Source organism: Nicotiana tomentosiformis, chromosome 5 (genome assembly GCF_000390325.3).
Source record: "Nicotiana tomentosiformis chromosome 5, ASM39032v3, whole genome shotgun sequence".
In the NCBI taxonomy this organism is placed as follows: Eukaryota; Viridiplantae; Streptophyta; class Magnoliopsida; order Solanales; family Solanaceae; genus Nicotiana; species Nicotiana tomentosiformis.
The window spans coordinates 122,797,778-122,804,708 of NC_090816.1; the positions used below are offsets into that span (position 1 = coordinate 122,797,778).

The 6,931-nt window shown below is 44.5% G+C and overlaps 1 non-coding gene across 1 annotated transcript; it reads left to right on the top strand.

Moving 5' to 3' along the window:
• The first annotated feature begins 4,020 nt into the window (after positions 1-4,020).
• Positions 4,021-4,092, top strand: TRNAN-GUU (transfer RNA asparagine (anticodon GUU)). Its single transcript has one exon. It is a non-coding gene; the product is annotated as a tRNA-Asn (tRNA).
• Positions 4,093-6,931: the final 2,839 nt, after the last annotated feature.

Sequence of the window (6,931 nt, forward strand, 5' to 3'; positions counted from 1 at the left end):
TGTTCTGAAGGCCTAGCGAGTTCCTTTTTTTTTTTCCAAAGGCGGTCCTTTTCTTTCCTCGAACCAATGACTCGCTTGTTCAGTACTGGTAACTATTATAGGAGGATGTCGCCCCTTCGGGACTACCAGTAGCTTCGGTTGTTGAATCTCATGTAAGTTAGGTTGTGGTTGTATTAGCTGCAAGCAGAACGTAGGCACTTTAGGTGTGTGTTGACCATGCACTCTCACTTCGTGTAATGTCGTATGTATGATAGAGGTAGTGTGGTGATTGAACTCAATGCTAATGGTGATCCCCAAGGTTCAACGAATGAATGAAGCTATGATCGTACCCGGATAGAGATGATGGTCTTCCTCTGATGTCTCCAAGCCGGCCATAATATAATAGATAGGCGAAGCAGTCAATAGCAGTTTATTCTCGCCTATCGATAGATAGCAGGTTGCTTCCAAGCTCAAACCATTGAAACAGAAAATAGAATTGCTACTTTTTTTCTTATTATTGATAGAGTGGTATTCTCCGCCCGCCGTCAATTAATGTAGAGGGGGAGAACTGGAAGAGAGAAGGAAAAAGAGCAAAAGATTGACAAGTCTAATGGGGGAACAATGGCTGACACGTTGAATGCCTTCGATACTAGAAAAAAAACCCAAGTGGTCTAACCTAATCCACAGGGCAAAACCCAACTAAAAGGCTCTAGACGGGCTAAGGGCAAGCGAGATAAAGAAAGCAGCTAGCCCTATGTGTAAAACCTTGCCGCGGGAGAGTCTTTCTCCAATGAGAATAAAGAAAGCTTTTGGGCAAGACAAGAAAGGAACTCGCCCTTTGACACCAAGGGATAAGAGCTGATTGTTGGCGATGACTTGGTGAAGGGAATCTGTGAGAGAAGGTTCTCAAACCGGGTTACGACCGAATAGAGCACGGAACCAACAAGTTCAGTCGAACAAGGTAACGAGTCTAAGGGAAGGATCAAGCTTGAAAGGAATGGACGGGCATAGGCTTAATAGTGAACGCATAACCCCCTGCTTATAGATATGAGATCAATGACTTAAATAAAAGAAAGATGTCAAGAGAAAATCTTAGCCCTTAAAATGCGTTGCGAAGAGAGATCGAATATGAAGATTTTCTGACACAGTGCGGGCACCGGATGGAAAATACAAATAAAGGAACAACTCACCGGAAGGGCATACCTCAAGGAGCACCAATCTCCCCCGCCAAAGATCTATCTGCGCGAAGCCGACCTATGGATAGAAAGAAAGATGCATGAAAGGCAAATGAAAAAAGAAAGAAAATTTGTTTTGGGAGTGTGAGATAGGCAGACGGGGGGAGTACGCAGCCGAACAACTGCTGGGGTTTCCAGCAGTGATAGCTGAACTAATCATATGGGCTGCCCCAAACCTTACGCTGACATTTAAATCAAAAATCAACATCGGGTCCCGGCTATCCGAAAAACGCAGAATGAAGCGGAAGATCACAAAATGCAACACAACAAGGGGGTCGTTATACCGTCACTTGCGTGAAGGAAGAAGCTAATCAATCAGAATTGAGACAGGGAGGAAAGGCGAAAGAGAGATTTTCGAGCCTGCAAGCAGCAAGCAACAACGACTTTTCAGCCGTTGCGCGCTAGCTTGTAGTTTAGGGGTATAGTAAGGGTGCCCCTTTTTCAAACTTTTCGATAATATAATGTAAGCTTTTTGGAACCCTAGTTTTGGAGTTTTTCAGCTGCATTGCACTGCCGCATAAAAAATGGATCCGCTGGGCTAGATGGGCAACCTTCTATCTGGCCTCTGTACCAATAGTAGAGTGGTTTGCTACTTTTAATCAGAAAAGGAAGATTGAGTAAGGCAAAGGAGAAAGAAGTTGTCCCCTCTTCTCTGTCGCTGCCGCATATGTAGAAAAAGAAGGAACGGAGAAGGAAGAACAACCGTTTAACTTTGGCACATGAGGTGGCGGGTTTGGCTAGGTAACATAATGGAAATGTATCGGACTGCAAATCCTGGAATGACAGTTCGACCCCGTCCTTGGCCTCGAGTAGTGGTGAGCAACACGTAACTTGTTTCAATCAAATGGCATAGTTTTAGGGTAGGAGGCTTTCCTTTGTTATAGAAATCCACAAACAACATTTTGGAAGTTCCAAACCAAAGAAATGCAAGATGAGAAGGAGCTTTTTACGTTACGCTTCAATAGAATGAATTCAGTAAGGGTAGAATACACCCTATGGTCGATCAAAGGCACTGTCCCACTTGAATTAGCTTTTTACGTTATGCTTCAATAAAATGAATTTAGTAAGGGTAGAATGCGCCCTATGGTCGATCAAAGGCACTGTCCCACTTGAACTCAAATCTATCTGACCTTCAATCCATCCAGCTCACAACAAAATGTTAGACCAATATCAGGGCCGACACAACTGAATTGGTTGAGGAAAATGAAACCCTAGAGACCAAGAACTCCCCACCCTAAAAACGAAGACCGAAGAACCGCCAGGTTGTTGAGGACACATCTGAAGAGGAGGCGAGTGCCCTCTAAGTTGACCACCCTACCCACTAATGGACTATGAAGGGGGGAAGGCAAACGGGAACCGACTGAAAACCCTCTATTTACTCAATGGATAGCGCTCATTCTATATCAATCAACAAAATGAGAAATGGGGGAGAAATAAAAAAAAGAGGTCTTTATTGAAGAGGCTTTGCACCTAAAATAGGACTAATGCAGATCCAGAAGAATGGTCTGGGCTTTCGAAAAGATGAAGATGCAATGGTAAAGAGATAGTCTTTTGAACAAGCAAGCTGACATAAGGATTCTAGCTCGCGCCCACTTAGAGCAGATGAAGTTTCTTGGACGGGGAAAAGCGGAACTCGACATATATTAAACAAGACCAAGAACAAAGCCATACCATGCCCTCGGGAGAAAGTAGTGATGATTGCCATGAATGCTGCCTCGAGGACGTGTACAAGAAGGTTTTTGCCGATTCCTATCAACATGGTGCATCTCTTAGTAGAGGAGCATGAAAAGTGGAGACTTTGACCGAATGAATAAGGATCAATTGATAGAGATTTTTCTTGAGGAAGAGAATCCAGGATGGACGCTTTTTTCATTCGCTATGCGCTGACTGGATGTGTACTCGCGTGATCAATCGATGGACGGGGGAATTGCATGAATGATGAGAGTGGCCTAACCTAAAGTCAAAGCTCTTCCCTCTCTTGATGGTGAATCTTGATTGGCTGACACTAGGAACCGATTCGGAGAAAGAAGAAGCATGGCATGAGATAGGCGGTGGATCAATTTTCGATAGCGAATTACTTGACTCGATGGATGGAGGGAGAGACCTACAACTCAAGTACGAAGTCAATGTTGAGTCAACAATCATCGAGAGGGGTACCACCAAGTGAGATCGAGATCAGCCCCTTGTATAGGTATAGGGTGGAAAACTTGCGCTTCTTCAAATATCCATAAATTTAAATAAAGTAAGGACTTCAAAGCTTGACTAACAAGCGAGAAAGTTGACTTTGAGAAAGAAAAGGGGTGCCCTAGCCGCAATCAAAAAACAGCGCTAACGAGCAAGAAAGGCCCCCTTACTATAGATAAGGTGTTAGCGCTTTACTAATAACATATATAAGGCTGACTTATTTCAGCTTGATCGGAATTGATTCTATGATTGAATAACAGAAGTGCTACTTAGTAGTAGAAACTCGGAGAGACAGACAGAGAGGGGACTCTTTCATACCTGCTAACTCCTAGGATGAGAAGTAGGTCCCTTATTTTTGGCAGGAAGAGTTCCAGCCTTTGTTACCCCTCGGTAGAGTGAGTCTACTTAGCGAACTGGCAGGACGCAGAGATCTATTGATCAATATGAATCTTGAGAGTGGATGGTTGATCGCCGCCTCCTTGTCCTGGAGGCTCTCCGGCCGAGGAGGGGCTTGCTATGCCTTTTCTCCTGGTGTATGTGAAAAAGTGTGATGAACTCATTTATATTCGGTCATAAGTTGGTCCAAAGAACGAGAGTCAGCTTCCAACATTAAGTCTGTTGTTCCTCAGTAGCTCAGTGGTAGAGCGGTCAGCTGTTAACCGATTGGTCGTAGGTTCGAATCCTACTTGGGGAGATTATTTAGTTAGCCCTTTTCTGACCTAGCGACCCATGTTCTTCTCCTTTGTTTCTAAACTAGCAGAATCATGGGACATCAAAAGCGGTAAGTTGATTGTTGGTTTTTATTCCTCCCTCTCGTATAGGTTAACTTGGTTCGTTCCATTCTTAGGGATAAGAAGGATCCACTGGAAAGACTGGAGTAGTATCTTCATTAGCCGAAAGGAATTAGTCTCCACTAGCGTCATTCGAAGAATGAACAAGAAAAGGATTACTGTTTAGGATAGATGGATGTGGACCAATGGCTAAAGCTCTGCCAGCTTCTTGTAGACTGAACTCTCTTCTATTTAGGCTCCGAGTTCTTTTTGGGGGGATGGTCTAATTTACTAGTGGCAATGAAGTTCTTGGTAATTAGCAAGAGGGAAGGAGGATCTCCACTCATTTCATTCTTTCAGTGCCTGCGGAGGATCTCCACTCATTACTAGTGGCAACGAATTTCTTGCTTTGCTTGCTAGAGCCTTATTTTTGTAGATTAGGCTTGGTAAGCGTAAGCTATATTTAAGTGGGCTCGCAGCTTCGCTTAGCAAAAGAGCCTGACTTTTTATTATATTAGTAAAGCGCTAGCGCCCAACCTATATAAAGGCTTTGAAGGGATAGGGGAAGAAAAGAAAACAAAGAGGGTCATTTTCTTTTAGGAACATGGCTCCTTCATTCACTTGCTCATGAACTCGCAGCTTCGCCAGAAGCGACGAGGGGGCTGGGGAAGGCCGATGACTACATGAGGGGGAAGCTTTCGTAGAAGCTTTACCCCTTGCTTTACAGAGATAGTTATGAACTGACTAAATGACTAGATTCTCTCGGAACGCTAGCTAAGCTAATCGTCTTAGTTCCCTTCAATTAAATTAATAAGCTTTTTGATTGATTCAGGGCACCGCCCCCCTTCTTAAAATTAGAAACCATTGAGGGGGACCTCGGCCTGGGAAGGAGAGAGTGGCCGAGTGGTCAAAAGCTGCAGACTGTAAATCTGTTGAAGTTTTTCTACGTAGGTTCAAATCCTGCCTCTCCCACTTGTTTGTTGTAGATTTCAGAGAAGAGAAAAAAGTCATTCGTCAGCGTAAGAAGGCCAACCGAGCGAAGCTCTTTCTTTTTTTTGCACGTGCCATGAAGTGAAATTGTATCGTATGTTAGTTAGAGAGGTTGGCGAACTACTACAATCTATGGATTTCCCATCTATATCCAATCCCAACGAGAATAGAAGCGAGTCGCTTCCGGCCTATCTTATAGTCGTAGTCTTTTAGCTTATGTAGTCATCAGCCTTCCTACATACATGAGTCCACCAGAATGCCTCCTTGGTTCGGTATGAAGCCAAGCCGATACATATGATAGGCGAAGGAAAGACCTTCATTTCATAGTGCCTGGGGAATGCAAGTTTGATCGAGGATTGGAGAGGAGAGGTGGAAGAAAGGGCTCGGGATGGATTAAGGAGTCTTTGTGCGAGCCGTATACAGTGAGAGTCGCACGTACGGTAACGAGGGGGGTCGCGTCTATACGTGTAATGTGGTGCTTAGGCCTACCCACCCTATTTGTTCCATGATCTATGGGTCTACTGGAGCTACCCACTTCGATCAATTTTGACCGGATATGAAATCACTAGTGCTCGATGTAGTGGTATTTTTATGGGGATTCTATTTATAATTGTAGGATCCCTATTCAAGATCATTGCAGTTCCTTTGCGGGCGGCTATAGGATGACCGCCTATAGGTGGTAGGGTACTATGGGTGGTACCGCTCAGATTGCGGCCAATCTTTCTAACTGCGCGCGGGTCGGGCTTAGAGCGCGTGAAATTCATCACTACCTCATAAGGGCGTTGAGACCATAGCATATTACACGAAAGCGCCGCTTTCTCTGTAGTATTGTTGCACAGCTGCCCACCTAGAAGAGCAACTCGCTCTGTAGTCTTGTCACTCAAGATAAGCACGATGCCCGCCTGCTGGCCGGGCGAATCGAAGTTATCTTCCGGTCAACTGTCCACCCAGTCAAGTGCAAAAAAAATAGTAGAATCACGCTACGCACATTGCTGGTGTGATTTCTGCTTGCGAGGAAAGAAAGAAGAGCGACAGGGTTCAGTTTAGATTTGACTATTTGCAACATGTGAGCAGATTTCCCAAAAAATCCCCAGGAACAATGAAAAAAAAAACTCGGTAACAAAAATTATAGGGGGATGTATTGGCGAGATCCAATGGTGAACATCTACCCAAAAGAAAAGCCATCTGGGAGTCCAAGGACCTTTAGTACTGTATTCTACCCCCGAACTAGCAGCCTTCGCGCCAAGCAAGACCGCCCTTGTCCCTTTCCTTTCTCCATTCTGCCTCCTTCTTTGCTTTGTTCCAATAAAGTCTAAGTCTAAATAGTTCGTATGCCTACTTGACGAAAGGGAACGAACAACCTTTCATTTCCAGGTTTATGGATTGGATTCAGTCAGCCTCACGACCTAATCAGAGTGAGTCTTTGGTTACCGGCAAACGCTTCTCCAAAGGAAACCCTCTCGAGTTTCCGGCTGTTTTCGTCATTGAATTAGCCTTTTGTCGCCCTACCAAACAAAAGAAGTCACTATCAAATAGCTCGCCCTAATGAAGTACCAAAGGTTCGCTCAACCCGGTGACTAGGAAATGGGTTTTCCCTTGAATTGAAGTGATGAGGTCGGAAAGAGAGAAGTGGGGCTCCTATTGACTAAAGGTTGGTTCTTCGCTTTCCTTTAGAATGAAAGTTGCTATGAAGCCCCTACTACTTACTTTGTAAGATTCAAAAGGCGAACAACCCCCCCCCAACTAGTTGTATGGGGTGGGGTGCTTGTGAAA